The sequence below is a fragment of the Lissotriton vulgaris genome, chromosome 2_1, assembly GCF_964263255.1.
Source record: "Lissotriton vulgaris chromosome 2_1, aLisVul1.2, whole genome shotgun sequence".
NCBI classification, from domain to species: Eukaryota; Metazoa; Chordata; class Amphibia; order Caudata; family Salamandridae; genus Lissotriton; species Lissotriton vulgaris.
The window spans coordinates 1,838,570,485-1,838,590,118 of NC_141687.1; the positions used below are offsets into that span (position 1 = coordinate 1,838,570,485).

At 46.9% G+C, this 19,634-nt stretch overlaps 1 protein-coding gene across 2 annotated transcripts in view; it reads right to left on the minus strand.

Annotated features, from left to right (window-relative positions):
• TIPIN (TIMELESS interacting protein) overlaps positions 1-19,634 on the minus strand; it is a 313,598-nt gene that overhangs the window by 145,989 nt on the left and 147,975 nt on the right. The window lies entirely within an intron of this gene.

A 19,634-nucleotide genomic window follows, 5' to 3' on the forward strand; every position in this document is an offset into this window, starting at 1 on the left:
CCTACTGCGAGACCTATTGGCAACGCCAGGAGAGGGGTGAGGGGATGAGTACGTTACACATGGTAAATTACGCATCTGAGCGTGCCTGACATAAGAAGTTTTCACGATACCGTGACTGGCACTCCCTTGAGGCTAGTTAAGGCAGCATCCTCGGCGCACCACCGCGTGGTGGCGCTATGCATGAAGAAAGGCCCGAAAACTGCCCTTTAGTGGTTGAAGAGCGCTCCAGCGGCAAGGTCGTATTTTGCCTGGCGTGATGAACACCTTGGCTCTGTTCTTGCTGATTATATTCCTGCAGCTCTTTCCTAAGAGACCCGCCTTTTCCATGAAACGCAGGCATATGTACAGTATGCACATAAAACGCGCACGTATGCTGAGACAATGTACGCAACGCTTACCTTACACATGCCTAAGTTCATTACTGGTGCAAGCTCACACTTAAAATTCAAAAAGCACAATCAATCTGTTACGTCGACCCTTTTTAAACTCGATGAATCAATGGACTTCATTCCGTTACCCGTGGTATCTTTGCCAGGCCCGGGCCACCATGATATATTTATTTATTTATTACGGGAGCTATGTAGCGCCAACATCGCCACTTGGGCAGCTCAGCGCTTTACATCACACATGGAGAAATGAAAATCCCGGACCGTGAGAGAGAATGAAGGCGTTAAGCGGGCTTCATTTCTGCATCGGGTTTCTGAACCGTGTGAATGTTACAGAAGCATTTGTCACATGTTCGGCCTTGTATTTTTGCTAATTATTGCGGCGCACTTATGTATTTATCAGTTCACTTATTTCTGAAGCACATCTTTACAGCACTGAGTTGGGGAAGCAGCTTAGTTGTTCCGGATGTCTGTTATTCGACTTGCAAGTAATTAAGTGCAAGCCTCAGTGTTACAAAACGGGAACTCTACCTAAGAAGACTTTAGCTGTTGGTTTACCCACAGTGGCAGGGAGTAATACTATACGTGAACCACTTACTGGTGGGGAGGGGCTGATCCCGTGCACGGGATTGGCAAACAGTAATCGGTTTTGCATCTCGCATGACTCGAAACAACAACATCTCGTGCTCATTTACATCGCTGACGCAACTTCTTAGAGTAGCACGGGGGGGAGGAGAATGAAGACATTACCTTAATGCACATTGCCTGCCACATGATGTTTTCTCGGCGGTCTTGCCAGACGTACATGGGCAATCCATGGGGGAGAAAGCGGAGGGGGATAGTGTGTGGGGGCCGGCCTGCCGGCCGGCCAGCCATGATTAATTAGGGGAGGAGAAGCCTTAGGGGAGGAGAAGCCGCAGAGCGCACGCTGGGCGAAGCCCTTTGATGTGCTGTGCGGCCGTGAATGCTCATGCTTGTTTGGTCATGTGATTCACGTGAACTTCAAGAAAACCGCAGGAACGAAGCCCTTGGTTTGACGAGGATTTTCGAGACATGAATTTTCGCTCCGCTAAATGCGCTTGCGCGCATTGATAGGTCGTGAGACCTAAAAATGTGATTGTTCTATGAATGCGGCAGAGAGAAGGTGCAGGAACGTCTGTGCAATTTTTCCACAAAAGGAAAAATACTGTTTCCGTTCTTTCTGCCTCTGCAGATTTCAACTCGAAAGTTAAACAGTTAAGAAAATCGCCAGAAAGCATGCCTACAGAGAGCAGCAGGTTAAAGTGGAAATTAAACATTCAATTCTCTGTTGGGACCGGAGGCAAGGTTTATGCTTCAACTCCGGGCCATCCTTAAATCAAACTAACCGGGACAGAGCCTTGGTGGAAAAAAGATTTAGTGTTTGTTGTAGGGGCGGTGGTTCGATGCATTGTAACAGCAGGAGGTGTGAGGAAGATGGGAGGAGGGCAGGGGATTGATAATAATAATAGTGATATTTGTATAGCTCAAACAGCTACCTCAAACAGAGGTGTACCGGCGCTGTACGGAAGCCAGGTGAGTAGACTGGTCCTAACAGCTAGCCTTGACAGAAGAACCACATCTTCAGGTCTTTCGGAACTCTGGTTCAGAGTCCAACATGCATAAATGCAGTGGCAGTGCATTCCATAGCAGAGGAGTTGGCCTAACGGCTAGGGCGGTAGACTTTGAATTTGGAGAACCGGGATCGAGTCTCGGCAATGACAAGAACATCCGATGATTCTGGGCAAATCACTTATTCTCCCCCTGCCTTACAAAAAATGAATGTGTCCTCATGTAACGCAACTAGTGCTATGTAAAGCGCTCGGCTACCCAATACCGGGTCAAGTTCCCGCTATATAAAACTCCAATTAATAATTAATAATAATAATAATAATGGTTGTCCTGACTGAGAAAGACCTTCCTCCCTTTCTGGCTTTTGCAAAACTGGGGATGCAGAGTAAGAGCTGGAAATTGGATCTCAGTGTTCGGGAAGACTGGTATGAGCGAAGCCCATTTCCAAGGTATCTCGGTCCTATGTTATGCATAGCCCGAAAATCTAAAATCAGGGTTCCATTCAATACGTTTTGCTACCGGGAGCCAATGGAGGAGCCTGATGTGTGGGGAGATGTGATGGTGGAAAGGCACTCTACGAATGAGTCTCGCAGCTGCATTCTGAATCATCTGCAGTTTGTGAATCAAGTACCTGGTAATCCCAGGCACAGACTGTTGGCATAGTCCAGCTGAGATGACACCATAGCATGAAATACTGTCCTGCGGCTATCCTCCGGCAAGAAGTGCAAGAATTTCTTTAGGGTTTTCAATTTCCCGAAGCAGACCGACACGACATGGCGGATATGAGTTTCAAAGGATAAGTCTGAGTCCCACTTGACGCCCAGGTTCTTAGCTGTCTTTGCAGGAATAGGCGTAGGAATAGGAATAGGAATAGGAATGACCCAGCTCAGCAGGCCACCAAAGTCCTGTAGATAGGTGGGAGGCTGACCAAAGAACAGAAACTCAGATTGGTCAGATGGCAATGTCATTCAGGCACCCTATTAATCTAGCAAACAAATCCTTTGAATGATCCTTAAACGAGAAAACCAGCTGGGTGTCGTCTGCATATGAGACAGCTTTCACATCCCAGTTGTCAATGAGAGGTATGAGGGAAGGATGAGGGGCACCCACTGACAGGAAGTCCTACCAGGGAACCTGGGATAGAAGTTGCTGGAAGGTGGCCCGGAGAAGAACGCTTGTAAATATTAGTTCCAGACACGCATGGGGAAGGGTTGAGGGAGAATAACAAAGAGGAGGTGTTATTTTTCACAGGGTATGGAGTGGCTCTTGCCAAATAGCATGAAAATAGCTCACATATGAATTGTGGATGCAGTGCTACAGGTGAGGGAGTAACCCCTAAACCCTCAAGTCAGGACCAGGGTCCGTCTACAAACAACAACAGATCCTGTGCACACGCATATAAGTAAATAGACAATATACCGTATAATAGTTATTAAAGATGAAACCAGATGTTCTTTCTTGAAGTGTTGATTTTAATCGTGTGTTACTTCTCAGGCCAGCCAACTCGTGTTTCGTCAACGGGGTGTAAAACCCTTGACTTTTTCAGGGCTGCACTAGAATAAAGTAAATCTTTGGAACTTGCAACTGGTGATGATTCTGACCCAGTGGGTGCTAAAGAAAGTTTCTTCTCAGTGTTGAAATGTTCTCCTTTGATTCTGTGTATCTTAAATGTAAGGTAATGCAATTGAATTCTCAAAACAACATCTTATTCATGGCAATATGAGGAGAGTTTCTTATCTTTTAATTGAGTATCTGTACGCCCAATCTAGGCAAGACCAAATCAATTTGGCGCCAAACATCGTGAATAACCAGCTCAGGCGAGTACGTCCTGACTGTCTCTCTTTCGATTCCAGGAACGTGTTGCACCGGAAACGTGGTATGAGCGAAGGATGAAGGGCACCCACTGACAGGAAGTCCTAACAGGGAACCTGGGATAGAATTTGCTGGAAGGTGGCCCGGAGAAGAACGCTTGTACATATTAGTTCCAGACACGCCTGGGGGCAGAGGGGAAGCGTTGAGGGATTTGTGGGTTGCCATTTTGCAGGGAGTATGGAGCGGAATTAATAACTGCATTAATACTTGACACGTAATTTACAACTGCCTGATATAGATGCTCTTAAGGACAAATTAGGTAAATACAGATGCTAATATTGTAGCACTGAGTAATACATAAGTCAAGAGGGGGATCGGTATTGTCTGTGCATCCATGCAAATATCCATAATGTACAAATATATATATATATATCACATATGCCTAATAAAGTTTGTTTACAAAAAAAAGTAAACAAGATTGAAGAGTGGTACCAGGTAGGTGTTAAAAAGTAGGGGCTTAGCGCTGAGCCCTGTGATGCACCACATCTCAAAGGTTTGGGCGGTGACTGATGTGGTAGGAGAGACTCACTTTGGGACCGGTCATGGAGATAGGACTAGATCCAAGCAAGAGCTGTGCCCCATAATCCAAGCTGTTCGAGTCTGTGCAGCAGAATGGAATGTGCAACTGTGTTGAACGCCGCTGACAGATCCAACAGGATCAGCATAGCAGATGCTCCAGCGTCGGACATTCTTACAGACTCCGCCACCTCCACTAAGGCAGGTTCAGTACTATATCCTGCCCGCAAGCCTGACTGAGAGGCATGTAAGATGTCTTGTGTGTTGACATACTTGGCGAGTTGACGTAGCGCCAATTTTTCTAGCATCTTAGCAGGTGCCGGTAACAGTGAACTTGGTCGGTAATTACCGAGCTCCGTGGGATCAGCATTAGATGTTTTCAGAAGAGGCAGTAGGAATGCCTGTTTCCAGACATCAGGGAAGATGACAGAGGACAGTGACACATTCCAGATATGATTCACCACTGGATTGATCCAGTGAGCCAGTAATCTGAAGAACTTGGTTGTACAAGGATCCGCAGGAGAGTCCGACTTGCATTGATAGGCTGCTAACAATTACGCTGAGGTACATTAAGGGCCAATTACAAAGTCTTTATGATGTAGGTGGAGTCCAAGTGGGATGGACGAGCCACTGTTTGCATGAAATTAAGTCAAGCAGCTCCCCGTTGCACCCCTCGGAATATTGGCACTCCGGGCCTTTACCCAGCTCGTCCATGCCCATGGTCGACCCTGCTTCAATTTGTGCTTCGTTTTTTACAAACAAGAACAGCAGCCCTCAAACATTAACAGAAACGACATTTCCCACAGCATTAATATCCTTAATCCTATGCTCGTGGCTCACTTGGGCTTCCCTTATTCCTCTGTATATGTTAGCAAATTATACTTTCGAATACGGTTTGTGTGGTTTCATGCAATAGACGCTTGAGTCCTTTTGCTTTGCCAGGTCGCGCTTACCTTAGACTTTTCTTATTTAATGGGCTAGTATTGTGCTGCCCTCAGTACACAAGGTGGCGCAAGAGGGCTGTCGCTCCACACTCTGTTTTATGTATTTTTTTACACCTTTTTAGGTTTCGCCTGGTGTTCACTGTGCAGCCGTGTCGCGCAGGTGAAATCTTTTGATCTTCAGTATGGGGCTTTAACCCGCCTCTCTCTTCCATTGGCTAGCTCCATAAATGGAGGCTAGCCATTGGAAGAGATGGTTGTCAATCACTCTTTCCCCAGTCACGACGCGATTTGTGGGCGTTTCTGGGTCTTTTTTTAAGTCCCGCCCCTTTTCACATTTTTCATCTTCCGTTGTTCTGAAAATGTTACCGCAAAACACGGAAAGCCACAGACTGGTGCGTTACTTAAGAGCTCAGCTGGGTAGATGGTGGCTATACCTGCGTGCTGGAAATAATACTGAGGGGTCCCGAAAAACAGAGACCGGGTCTGAGGCTTGGCAAGTTTTAAGTGTATGCGAGTTTTAAGTGTAACAAACACACGCGCATCTGTGGGCTGCGAGCAAGATTTATGGCGCAGGGGCCGACTGGAGCTGCAAACAAGGAGAAACTGCACAACTCGGCTGCTTGGTGCCACTTCCTACTTCAGGGGAGCTTTTAAACACAAGCGCTCCACATCATCGATAGCCAACCACATGTATGAGATTTCTATATGAAAGATTGCATTTATTTACTTATGTGAGATTTCTAGTTATTGTGAGCAGTAGACGAGAATGCGCAGCATTTAGAGCTGAACTGTGTGGTCTTCCCAATACCTCATTTCCTTAATAACTTCCTTTATAGCTGGCACTGTGCTTGGTCCAACTGCTACATATAAAGGATCTTTGCAGTTTGCAAGTCCACACGTGATACTACATGCAAGCTTTCATGTGTAAAATGTTTAGAGTAGTAAAGTGAAATAGTGCTTAGTAAAAAAAAAAAACGTTTTTATTGTTACTCAACCATACCAGCAGAAATTGGAAGAATGTGGGTTATTTTAAAATAAAATTACATGTTTAACTGATTTCATAATTCAATTTTACAGAATGAAAAACGCGTATGTAGCTAAATAAAAGAATGATAAATTGTAATTTTCCCACCTCCCTTAAGTCTGCTACAGTACTTATTTTAGTTGTCTGTTTTACTAACACACGCCACTTTTTCTAAGCCTATTTTCTGACCCTGTCCGACCCTGCGCGCGCACGCATGCACGCCACACACGCTACACACGGCTACTCAGCTCATTGAAATCAATCCAGCGTAGATTTTTGGAGCCAGTATTTGAAGCCAGTTGAAAGTGGGATGGGTTTGGCACATCCTCCAGTTTATATAAAACAAAGTTCGCGGGAAAGCAGTATAATTGCACTCAGTGGAATACCCTCCGCGCCGGACAGGTAGGGATGCCTTATTGTCTTCCAGACATTATTCTGCAAAGTTTGATTTGTGCGGCACTATTTTGTGCTGCTTTAAGATTGTTGCATTTTATTTTGTTGCGTTATATTAGCCTGTTGTTGCTTTTTTTTTTTAAAGCACCTCTACCAAACTCGAACCCTCTGCAGTAATAAAACGGGTCGGATGACTGGAGTTGTGCTCCCAGGGGCCCACGGTAGACTTCTCCCTTCACTTGTGAAGGTGCCAGTTCATCATTCGTCGTTCGCTTAAAAAATACTTTTAATAGCCAGAAGCACCCGAGAGTGTCAGTTCAGCCTTTTCAAAAGAGGACAAATGCCTTTTCAAATTTCACAAGCAAGTAGCAGCACTTTGAACAGCCCGCAGCTTTTGTATCCATCCAATGTGGCAGTCCCATAGTCCAGTTTGGAGTTCGATGGCAGCCTCAAAGACGTTGGTGTGTTCTGAGGGCTGTAAAGGAAGCACACTTTTTCTTATTTTACTTTCTGCTGCCTGAAAAAATCTGTGTGTCGCCTGGATAACAATAGAAGCACATATGGGGAGACGTTCAGAGGTCCTTCAAAAGCCCCACCTCGACGTTAGAGAGCGGCGGTGACTCAGGGGTTGCAGAAATCAGAACCCGCCGTCGAAACGTAGGGAGTTACAATGCAATCGGGTGGTTAATGTTCTACAAGATAAGGTACAACGTTCTATGAACACAACTCCACCTGGAGCATAGATGTTGCCATTACTTAGTTCAGCCAAGGGCATAGCTTCGGACAGGCGCGCAACACCCATTGGACTCACCGGGCTTCAGCCCCTCCCCAAGGTTCAGCTCCCCCGACATTATTTCTTTCCACCCTCCCCACCTGCCCCCACCCGAAATTTGGCTCTAGTTGCGCCTCTGGCTCCGGGGGGTGGGGGGCGGAGGGTGGATCCGATTGTTTGGGGTGTTAACGACCCCCTCCCCCCCAACCCCAATACATGTCATTTCTGTTAAGTAGTTGGCGCTGGTCCATTCAGTCGAGTATGGTAAGGTGTCCGTTGGTTTTCACTGGGACCTTTCCATACACACAGCCAGGGCTTTAAGTGGGCTGGGTCTCACCGGTGCTGAGCGGACGGCAGCTTTTTAAAGGGGGCCTTGAAATGGGACTCTATCGGGCTCTGTTTTGCGCCCTGGCACAGGCGACCCGTTGTTTTCCGGGCTGCAGTGACAACAGGGCTTTAAGATGAAGCTTTTTCAATATTTTATACAAGCCATAGTTGTTGCTTATTTATCTTATGCAACTAACAACCATTGACAAAGCCAATAGGCCTGACTTGTTGTAGGTATGATGTTAGTTTGGTATTATATATCTCGATGCAATGACAGAAACAGCAAACTACAAGTTGGCGGTATTTTAAGCCATGCCCCTAATGTAATGTATAATGTGAGTGGTGGAAATGTAAAGCACATAGCAGGCATCTATAGAGTGAGTAAATCATTTGCCTCTACAGAGTTCATTTGTAAAGTAACTGATGCTTCAGTACTTTCGGGTGCGGAACCGAATTGGGAGGTGGAGAGGATATGTGCAAAGGTAGTACATATGGTAGGTGCTGCACATTCTAGCCCGGTGACTCTGCATACCAAGCCCCTGCAGCGCCAAGCCAGGTGCCTCGGCAAACACGGCCACTTCAGTGCAGAGGCGTGGTTGTTTGAAGCCCGGTTCCTCTGTAAACACAACCCCTACAGCTCCTTAAATACAACACCAACTGCACATTCGTAATTTAGGAAGGCACGAATAATTTTAGAGCATGCCCATAAATCAAACATTAAAATAATACTGGTACGCTTACCTAGTTTAGGTATGTTTAACCCTTCGCTGTCAGGCCTTTCCTTCCCGTGCCAAACCTTTTTTTGTGGCTATTTGGGTTAGTTCGCCCTTAGGCCCCCATAACATTTTATCCACATAAGGTAACCACGCCAAATTTGAATCCCTTTTTAGGTTTCCGACTAGCGTCCCATGCAGTGGGCGGAGTCCGAGATTTTATGTTGCAGTATGGGGGCTGGAACCCTCCCCTCTTCTCCATTGGCTGGCCTTGTAAATGCTGGCCAGCCATGGAGTAGAGGGGAGTCACTCAGTTCAGGCCCCGTCTTGAGCAGATTCGGGGGCATTTTTCTCTGTTTTTAAGCCCCGTTCCTTTTCTAGTGGTGGGCGTTACACCCTCCCTCTCGCCGAGGTCCCAGCCTATTCCTCCTGTAATGCACCTTTTGCTACCTCTTGTTTCTTCTCCTTTTCATGTGTGTAGGCAATTATACACAATAGGAAGGTGGCGGCCGCCTTTACATCGTTACCGGCTATGCAGCTTTTACGTCGGTTATACCTTTACACACGGCCGCAGCCGCCTTGCTTTTCTATTTGTTTACTTTACTAACATTCACAGCATGTTTTAGCTTTTAAAATATAAATTTAAAACACAGAGAGGGAGAGGGGTTGGAGACAAACACAGTCATCGAAAGCAAATGTACTGTGCAAAGAGCATAATTCCGCACTGAATTCTGCAAGCCCCGTCTTCGTGTTGTTTCACACACCAGCGTTGTGTTTGAAAGAATAAAAAGCGCTTCACGACGAAAGAACCAGCGCCCACAGAAAGGGGACGGGCCTTCCAGGCACTCAACGAGACTGCAGAAGGAAGATAATTCTCTCTCCCCTCCCGCCTACCCCTCCCCCCAACCCTCAGAAGAAGGTCCACGAGCACTCCGGTGTTCAACCAGGGCCTTAATACATAACAGTAGGAGAGAGACCCAGAGGGCCTCTGATGGCCCTATAGTATCCATAGGCGAGGCTGAGAGTAAACGGTGATGTACATCTGGTGCATGTCATGTGGTGAACGCCGTCATCCGGTGTTCTGTCCTCAGCCAACACTGCATGGGATGCTGGGACTTGTAGTACTAAAGCTGGAATAGCAAAATTGAGACTATATGTCCCAGCAGGCCAATCCTAGCAAGCAAACAATGAGGATTAAAAAATCTAAACTACCTGATGGGGCCACATGTGATACGGGTCAACTTTAAGAGATGGGCAGGCAAAACCATAAAAAGAAGTTTGTGTTACTTCTGTAGAGGGGGAGAGAGGGCACGAGAGAGAAAGAGTATGCGCGTGCGCTGATGTTACGACACATCCATTTGTGCTTATTTAATTATTACTCATTTGTAGTGAATGACGCAAGTCTGTGAATGTTTGACATTTTCGAAGGAGGTCTGTCTGTGATTGTCGGACACATTTGAGAGCTGCTGCGCAGTGACTGTTAAACAAGTCTGAGAAATGCCGGACAGTGAATTTCAAATCAAAGTTTCAACCTATTCCCCACACGTCTTCTTAACAGGCATTTGGCACAACCTGCCGCCCCATGATACGCACAGTACCAGACAGTATTGGCAAAGCAACACTCCTGAACAGTAAGGTACACTGCTCACGCGTACCCAGGGCCACTAAAATTATGCGGCAGCGGAGCACTGAATTATGCGACAGAGCTGACTAAATTATGCGGCAAAGGAAGAAAGCAAATCGTGCGGGAATGGTGCAAATTTTTGATGGTATTACTTCATCATTTTGTAATTTTACACATGGTAATAATGAGCAAAGATTTAATCTAATTAATACAAGTTTAACAACCAAATACTAAAATAAGGAACTGAAAGATGAACAATTAGCCTTCGCGAAGGGCCTTCTACTGCAAGCAAATGCAATTGTCAATTGAAGTGGGGTACATGTTGGGTTTGATCATAGTCATTGGGGGGGGGGGGGTATTTTATTGTATGTCACCGTTTTGTGTACATTTTAGGACATGACATGTTTAAGTGGGTCATATTTTACTGTGCCTCGGTACCTGTGGGATATTGTGGGGACATGCCGCTGGAATACATGGAGTTTCCTCCATAGTGCAATATTTGTTGATGCTTCACTGGCACTGTGTGTTGCGCTCTGTGTGTGTGTTGCGCTCTGTGTGGGGCTCTGTGTGTGTGTGGGTCTGTGTGTTTGTGTTTGTGTGTGGCATTTGCGAGAGAATAAGCTATTGGCATTGTAAATGACAATGCCATTTATTTATCTGTTTCCAAAACCAACACATAAATAAAAAGTTTGTCATTTACAATGCCAATAGCGCTAACTTTTGCAAAGGCGAGAACGTTGCATAAGTAAATGCTTGTTATTAAAGATAGCGCAAACTTTACCCAAGGGTGTCAGATGGCTTTACAATAGAACCAGTTACATTACATAAGGACTTCAGAATTCATGAATTACATAAAAGATACGAAACAGAAACTCTAAACCAAAAAGAATGGTAGTAAGTACATATGTCTACTACAGCTATATGTATTAAGAGTTACATATATGCAAGTTGCAAATTCAATCAAGATTACATTTTAAGAAAAGTTGATGCGATTACTGTTAGACAAATATATAATACATATTTACAGAGCATGATCTTCTCCCCATTGCTGGAGTTCTTGAAGTGCTCATTCAGCCAGGCCTTCAGGGTGTTGTTGCACTCACGGCCGGTGATCTTGGGCCTGGAGGAATCCACGAGTTGGTGATGGCCGTAGGGGTAGAAGCCCGTGGTGGTGGGAGAAGGCGGCGTGCGGTAGTCTGCAGGTAGACGTGCGCTGCACAGGGGAATCAAGCCAGGTTGTAGACATCTTGCCTTGTATTGCACCAGGCATCTGGGATTTGTGACAGACCACCCTCTTCACCGAGGGTCAGTTGAGCGTAGTACGATGGAGCTCGTCGGGAGAGAGGGCTCTGTAGAGTAGAGAAGAGCAACAGGGCCACAACGTGAACTCTGGGAGCCAGAGTGATCCCTCGAAGGCATATGTACGGGATGGGAGCCCTGGCAATGGAGTCAAAGTAGCGGGAGCCAGTCCAGACCAGTGTTGCGTTACAGCTTTAATGCGAGGGGTCAGCGGGCTCCTGTCGACCCTTCTACCCCCCTTTGTGGTAGTCTCTACATTCTGTTCAGTGTTCGCCTGGGGATAGCAAAGCGGGGCTGAGCGAGGGAGTCTGCAGGGTATCCGAGAGCAAGGGAGTTTGGGGCTCTTTACAGGGAAGGCTGCAGCCTCCTTCTTCCCAGCCACAGCAGTCCCTTAGTCCAACATGCCACTCTGAGCTAGTGCAGCGGCGAGCGGCTGAGTCACATCGGCCACCGGGTAGTCGGGTGCGAGGAGACCGTGGGACACCTCTCAACCAGTCACTTCCAGATTGAGAGCAGGATCACCTGGTCATGGCAGTCCCTGGGTCTTAGGTGTCACTAGCTTGCAATGGATCGTGGAGTGCTCTGCTGCGTTGGTGCCATGGGTTGTTGTCGATATCAGCACTGTTTCACGACCTTCGTTGTGTCACAAGGGCCATATGGAATCTTAATATCGATTCCCGAGGAACCCGATTAGGGGTGGGGGAGGTCTGGGTGGGGGTGGGCTAGATGAGGTGTTTTTTTCCTGGGATTTGTGCCACATGGCAATCCCTAGCCCGGGAGCTCCCGGCCTGGAGCTTTTAACAGTGTGCCATCTTGCCTTCCTATTCTTTCCTTCATCATCATAAAGTTTTACTGGCGATTTACATACAAATACCTGACAGTTTCTTTTTTTATAGGTGACTTTATATTGCAACTGTGTCTTTCAGACTTGCGCAGCCCTTACCTTCAGCATTGGGTCTCGATTTATTCACCGCTATGCAGTTCGCAAGTTGGCAAGCCTCCATGTAGATTGACACCCATATTTCATTGCATAAATCACCATGCAGGAGAATTGTATTGGTGTATACTTAGTGTTACTCCTTTCTTTATTACTGGTCATTGTCAATCTTGCACGCGTTATGGAATTGTTGTCCTCTGACATAACAGTTGTGCATTTATTATTTTTTAACATTGTTGTGGTTCAATATATGGCCCGTGACGGCTGACTCCCTCTGAGTTCTGAATGCCGCACTCCTGTGAGCTTCTGAATTAATCTCTTGGGCTGTGGCCCTTTCTGGACACTTCCACAGAAGGGGAGACTGGGTCCCATAGTTTGGGATGGATAAACCCCTAGGCCATGAGAGCCAGATTCTCACCAAGGCCCAACACAAGCGGGAGGATCCCACTAGGAACGTTGCCTTTGATAGACTAAAGCCTGACCTGATGTAATAGTACACAAGTAGTGAAACTAGGTACAATTGAGCCCCCTTTGGGTACCTCAGGTGACAGTGTTGCTCATAATTCTTCTTCTCAATTCTTCCTCAAGACGATGAGGGAGGGGATTTGCAGTCCCCTGGGACCACGTACGAGGGACCAGCGCAGGCAGACCATGGCTCCTTGCTTCATCTTCAAAAGGACTATCTACTGAGGGCCAGTCCCACTACCCAAGCCTCCTAGGACTGATTTGGTCCTCAAAACCATTTACCACCCCAGAGCTTCTGCTTGGTTCCCGGCAGACTAAGTGACCCAATATGTAGCCAACCGCCTTAGAAGGCATTTAGATCAGGAGGGCAGGGCTAGATAAAAGGTAGAATGCCCTGGCCTACACTTATGGGGAAAGTGTTTGTGATCCCAGAAATAGATTCTAAAGTGAGCTTATTCCTGATAAAAATTGTTAAAGAACCGAAGAAGGGTATCAATAGGTCCTGGTGTGCTGCTACAATAAGCTCCTCGCTATCTCCAGTCAGCTTACAAAGGTATTAGATATGGCGAAGGAAGCAAGAAAATTCATTTTCCCGGATCACACCGGACATTTTGTTAGGGTTTACATAGAGGGAACTGTCGGGTAACATAAATTGTGCTACCCCGACAGAGGGGTGTTAATTCAACTTATCAAGGTAAAACCCTAAGCTGGGAGACCTCACTGCCTCAGAAGCAGAACCCTTGGCAGATGAGGGAGGGTGGTTGGTTTCTAATCAGCGACCCTTTCATGAAGCCAAATGTGTGTCCACATTTAATTCTATGAACAAAGCTGAGGGATAAATTAAAAACATTTTCAGACAAAAGCTTTTTTGGAGGGGCCAGTCAAAGAAGAGGGTTCTCAGCTGGCAGCCTTGTGTACCAAGGCTCTCAAATAAGTTAATTTAGCCACTGGGAACAGTGGCAAGATCGCAAATGCTTTGGGGAGTTCTCATCCAGAGGAGTTAGTAGACGACGAGGCTCCAGATGCAACGTCCGAGGCAACAAGGCCAATGGATATGGATTCTCTGGTATGTCTTCTTCCATCTTCACTTGTACCGGTAGTTGGGGGGGGGGGGGGGGGGGGGGAGGCTGGCACAGTTTTATCACAACAGGCAAAAACGAACCATCAAAGCTTGGGTATTGCAAATCATTAGACTACAATTTGTTACAGTTGGAATTTTAGGACTCTCCCATGCGATGGTCGAAGGAGCAATCCTCACTGATAAGACTGAGGTAGCAGCCCTAAAAAGGAAAGGAAGCAATGATGCAGACAGTTCCCCATTCCCGAGGGTTGATCACCAACACTGATCTAGTACAAAAAAAGGTAAAGGCTATCAGCCAGTAATCAACCTCAAGACTTTCACAAGTAGATAATCTTTTGCTATTTAAAACGAAGATAGACTCACACAAGGAGATTGGATGGTCTGTTTGGAGATGAAGGATGCATATTTCGCAAGGGAGGACACTAGTGAGCCTGGCCGAAAGATAGCCACTACTTTGTGAGGATCTGGGGGCCCGGAACATTTATCCGTTATTTATCAGACCACGCTGGGGGTCATCAGTGGCTACCAAACAGATGGGGACGACTCCCTAAACGTCTGACAATTAGGGGAGCCCACTTCCGAGGTTGGAACCGCCAGTAAATTGACGCTGGAGCTGAAGCGAGAACAGTAGCCTTTGGCACTCTCTTCGGGCAGCGTGGGCTGGCGCGGCGGCCCTTAAGAAGCGTGGTGAGGCTGGATGCAGCTTTTTGGAGGCACGAACGGCGGAGACCCGAGAAGGGAACTGTGGCCGCTGCGGCAGCTGGGAACCGAGCGAGAGGTGGAGCGAGGACGGGACCGCTCTCGGCGGCCTGGCCAGGGTGTCCCAGTGGCCGCATGGTGACCATGAGACTGCAGCCAGCGTGGCACACCCACGCTGGGTCAGGGTCTGAGATACTGGTGCGGCGGAGCTCTAGTGGTGTTTACCCAAGTAGTGGAATGGGGGTTTGGGTAGTTCATGCACGATGGGATGGGAGCGCTTGAAACAGCAACATAGATTGGAAGCCCTACCTGAGGGGTGAAGCTCCCCTAACCGTATGATGCACCAGAGGTACGTCAGGGACTGTGCCCACGCAGTGCCCCCATTTAGATCGCTGGTAGTATCGATAAAGGAACGCTCCTTCTTGCCACCTTACATGTTAGAAGACTAAACGCCTGCACATAACAGTAAAGAGTGCACATCGATCTCTGAAGACATGGCATCGGGGTTGCCATGCTCCAAGAGACGCATTTGACAGATGAGGAAGCAACCAAGATGAAGACAAAATGGAGGGGGTAGATGTACTCCTCTACATATTCCTCCTACGTGAGAATGACAATATGGCTGGCCCCATGGGGTGCCTTTTCAGACACCGACACCTTGCACACATGGAGGGACGCTACGTGCTCCTATAAGGACTTTTGGACGGTAGGGAGATATGAACTCCTATGCACCCAACACAGACAACAGGGCCTTCTACTGGAAGCTGTTGTACTTGCTGCTTTCCTATATAGATATGCCTCTAATTTGGGGAGGTGACTTCAACTGCATACAAGTCTGGACAGGTGCCCCCCTAGATCAGTGGTTCCCAAACTGGGGTCCACGGACCCCCAGGGGTCCGTGACACATTCCCAGAGTGTCCACAGACAGCAGTTTTTAAAGCACTGCAAAGTTCCTTGTACGATGAGCAGTTTTTGGGCAGCAATAAAAGTGTCAAGATAACTCCAGTGATTAATGTACATGCTAGAGAGAGAAGGGGGTTTTGTGCAGTGGCAGCTTTGACTCATCTAAGGAAGTGCAGATGGTTAATGTGCCTGCTGCAAAGAATGTCTACCATGCATATAAAAAACTGTATTTTGTTTTGTGCATAGCTGAGTGGGTTCCTGCTTTTGCCACAGATATTTTGTTATTGTGCAGTTAACAAGTTCCAATCATAATCTAGCACAGTGACCTATAAACTGCCGTCACAGAGCTGCATGCAAACGGCATGGTACAAGTTAGTAAGTTATGCTTTTTCCAAGTCTTTCATTATCCCGATGCTGCTAAAAAGGTTTGTTTGGGTAGAAAATAATCCTTATTATTAAAGTCAACGCTAACCCCTGTGTTATGTTCTGAATCCTGAGTTTGTCCTTCTCCAGAGCAAGCACTCTTAAAAAACGCCTACTAGTATCGATGACTTGCAAATCCTACACCTTGTAGTCCCCTTTGCCTAATGTTACATTTTCTATTAACTGATCTACACATGTATGATTCATTGTCTCTGTATGGGTGTGATGTAAAGTGCTCTGACACCCTACAGTGGTATGAGAGGTGTTATAAAATAAATTAAATACATGTGCTATGGAGAGATGAGAGGCACTGTTGGAGGGTAGTAGTGAGGGAATAATTGAAGATTGCCAATCATTGAAGATTGACAAAAGATTCTTGTATCCTGGTGCATAGTAAGGCCAATATTTACTATGCTTTAAAAGCTAATACAATTCAATACATAATGTCAAATGTCTTGTAAAATGCACCATTTCCCTCCATATTTTATATGAGGAGAGTCCCCCCAAAGCCCCCTTTGTAGTGGTCAGGCTCACATGCAGCACTTGGTGTGCACTGTATAGGGACTGGTCTGACAACATTTGCCAGAGCAACTGTAGGTTTCCAGTCCAGTCTTGGCAGGACGAGGAGCCTCGGGCAGCGAAATAAAACCAAACAATGAAAAGTTCATCGCTAGATGCAGCACCAACCTTCTCATTAAGATTTTTCGATTTTTGCAAATATGTTTAATTTAAAAATATTAAAATTCTAAGGAATTCAAGTCTAGTTTTTGTTTGATGTGCACACGTGTTTATTTTTTTCGAACTACAGTTTCAATGGTTGACATTTAAATCATACAAATTGCTTGGGGGTCCCCGGGTTCCATCAGTGACTCAATGGGGGTCCTCAGGAGCGAAATGTTTGGGAACCACTGCCCTAGATTACACACAAAGCCAAACATGATGGCTGCTCTCAATAGGGTCAAGCACAGGCCTCACTGCTTAGACATATGACGCTCTTTTTATCCTACCCAAGCACAATACTCATGCTACTCAGCGACACATGACACACAAAGTCTGTTGGACTGTATCCTAGTAATCGGGGAGTTTGGGACCAATACACAAAAAGCCCAGGACCCTAATAGGTTTCTTTTGGAGCACTCATCATTGCTTGTGGCCTGCCGGGGCAACAGCCTGAGACAGCCCTCCCCTATGGAGTTTATATCCAGAGGTCTTAAAAGACGTGGACAAGCTCAAACTCTGGGAACGTACTTGGAACATAATTGGTGATCCACGAGCACTAGAGTGACAGAATGGAAGGCACTGAAGGCAGTTTTAAGGGGGGAATCTTTCTCCAAGACTCATGAGATTAAACAACAGCTCACGTGTGAGCTAGCGCACAATGAAGCACAGCAGACATGGTTACAAGCACAAGATGGCGATACTCGAACACCGCTGGGGACTCACCTAACACTACAGTAGGAGACAGCGACCCTTTGCAACTTGCTTGACAAGCTCATACTTAATTAATAATTGCAGCAACTACCTGCAGAGGGGAATAAGTTGGAGCGCCTATTGGGCTGGCTTCTAAATAGAAAGAACCCAGTCTCCTGATTCTAGCCTTAAACAGACCTGACGGGGCGAGAGAGGTGATGCAAACGAGCATCAATATTACCCTTGCGTAGTACCTGACCAGGCTCTATAAGAAACCCACTCATGAGGAGCAGATGCGCACACAGGAATTTTTGGCAGGGCCACGCATTATCATGGCTTTCGCAGGAGTAGAGTATGGGACTGGAAAAGGACATTACTAAAGAGGAGGTGCTGGCAGCCATGAAAGGCATAACAGCAGCAAAGTCAGGCGAGGATAGCTAGCCAACCAAATTTGATCAGATTTAGGGTGAGATCCCTGCTGATCGCATATTGGAAGTGTACCTGGAGGAGGCATATCGGTTCGCTACCCTGCCCACCTCAATGAGAGAAGCCATAATAGTTATACTTCCCAAACCAGACAAAGACCCAAAGGAGATAGCCTCCTACTGGCCACTCCCAATGCTGAACGTGGACACGAAGATACTCTCTCAGGAGATAGCTACTAGACTCCTACCACGAATGGCATCCCTAGTTCATGAAGATCAATTTGAGTTCACTCCATCATTTTCTGGTGACCATAAGAGATATGCAAGTAGGGGGAGCTTTAGGGACTCTAGATACTGAGAAGGCCTTTGACTCAGTTGGAAGTATATGTTTGAAGTGCTGGGTGCAATGGGATTTGGCCCAAAGATCCAGATGGATAAGACCCCTGTACACAAACTCAGCAGCCAGGGTCTGCGTGGGCTGCATGCTCTACCCGCCAGGGATCATTGAGAGAGGCAGTAGGCAAGGGTGCCCCCCGTTACCCTCGTTATTCGCCTTGGAAATGGAACCCTTAGCTACCCGTTTACGTTCGACAATACCACTAGGCATTGAGATGGGAGACGTGATGAATATGGTTTCCCTCTACGCAGATGACACCTTAGTGTACATGACCCGACCAGAGAAATCTGTGGCATTCCTCTTTCAGGAACTCAACTTTTTTGAAAGGGTAGCTGATCTGAGAATTAACCAGGAAAAAACTGTGCATACCCTTGTGCAGCCCTAAGGAGGGGTCCACCACTTTGCCCTGCCAGATGTTGGGATGCCACCATGGGAATAGGGAGAGTTACAGTAACTTGGAGTCTGGGTGACAGAGACAGCGACCTAACACTACTAATGTGGGAAGAGTGGAAGAGAGTCTGTGGGCTTCAGTGGACTTTTGGAACACTCTCTCTCCCCCCCACCCCCTGTCAATAATGGGCAGGGTGGCCCTTGCAACAAGCATTGGCATAGCCAATAGGTCTCGCCTCTGGGACCTTATAAGTGTTTTGGCAGAGTTATTGGTTTTACCAATGTCTTTAAGGTATAGCACACAACCTCATGGGTGTTGGTGAGGTCTAACTCGTGGGGGGTGGGCAGGACTAACTCAAGAAAGGTGTTTGGAAGTTTGGAAAGAGATGCAATTTAACATAAAGGGATCAGAATCAATTTAGGTGATGTCTGGAATTATGGTATGCATACTAAGATACAACAGTTAAAATGATGAAAGTTGAGGCAAGATGGCGTCCACGCGACTGGACGTGTGAGCTGACCTCTCTCATCGATCCACAGGACGAGTTACATGGAAGCAGGGATTGTGGTTGAAGCCGACTATCTGGTGAATATATTTGGTGCACAGTCTGCTGAGTGTTTGGAGGACTGAAAAGAGCTGGAATTAACTTAATAAGCAGCAAAAAAAAAAAAAAAAAAAAAATCGCATTGAGAAAGAAAACGCGGACGCCGACGTGGATGCTGGAACTGGTCTCCGCGTTGGTTAAGCTCCGACGAGCTTGGTGGGCGGCTACCTACACAGGTTCGTCTGCTTGGCTTCGTGCTGACTGCCGGGCGAGAGAAGGAGAGTGCTCCCTAGCCCGTAGCTCCACCCCGCTCCCGCCTCCCAGCTGACCCTCCCTCCCACAAATAGTAATACACCGGCACCCCCTTGCCCGCGCTGTGACTCTCCTGACCCGCTCAGAAGAGGTCGCTTCCCCACGCTCCCAAGGCTTGCTGACCTGTGACTCCAGAGCGCCCAGAAGCAGATCGCGATATCGTAGCTGACTCATACCACCGCGTCCG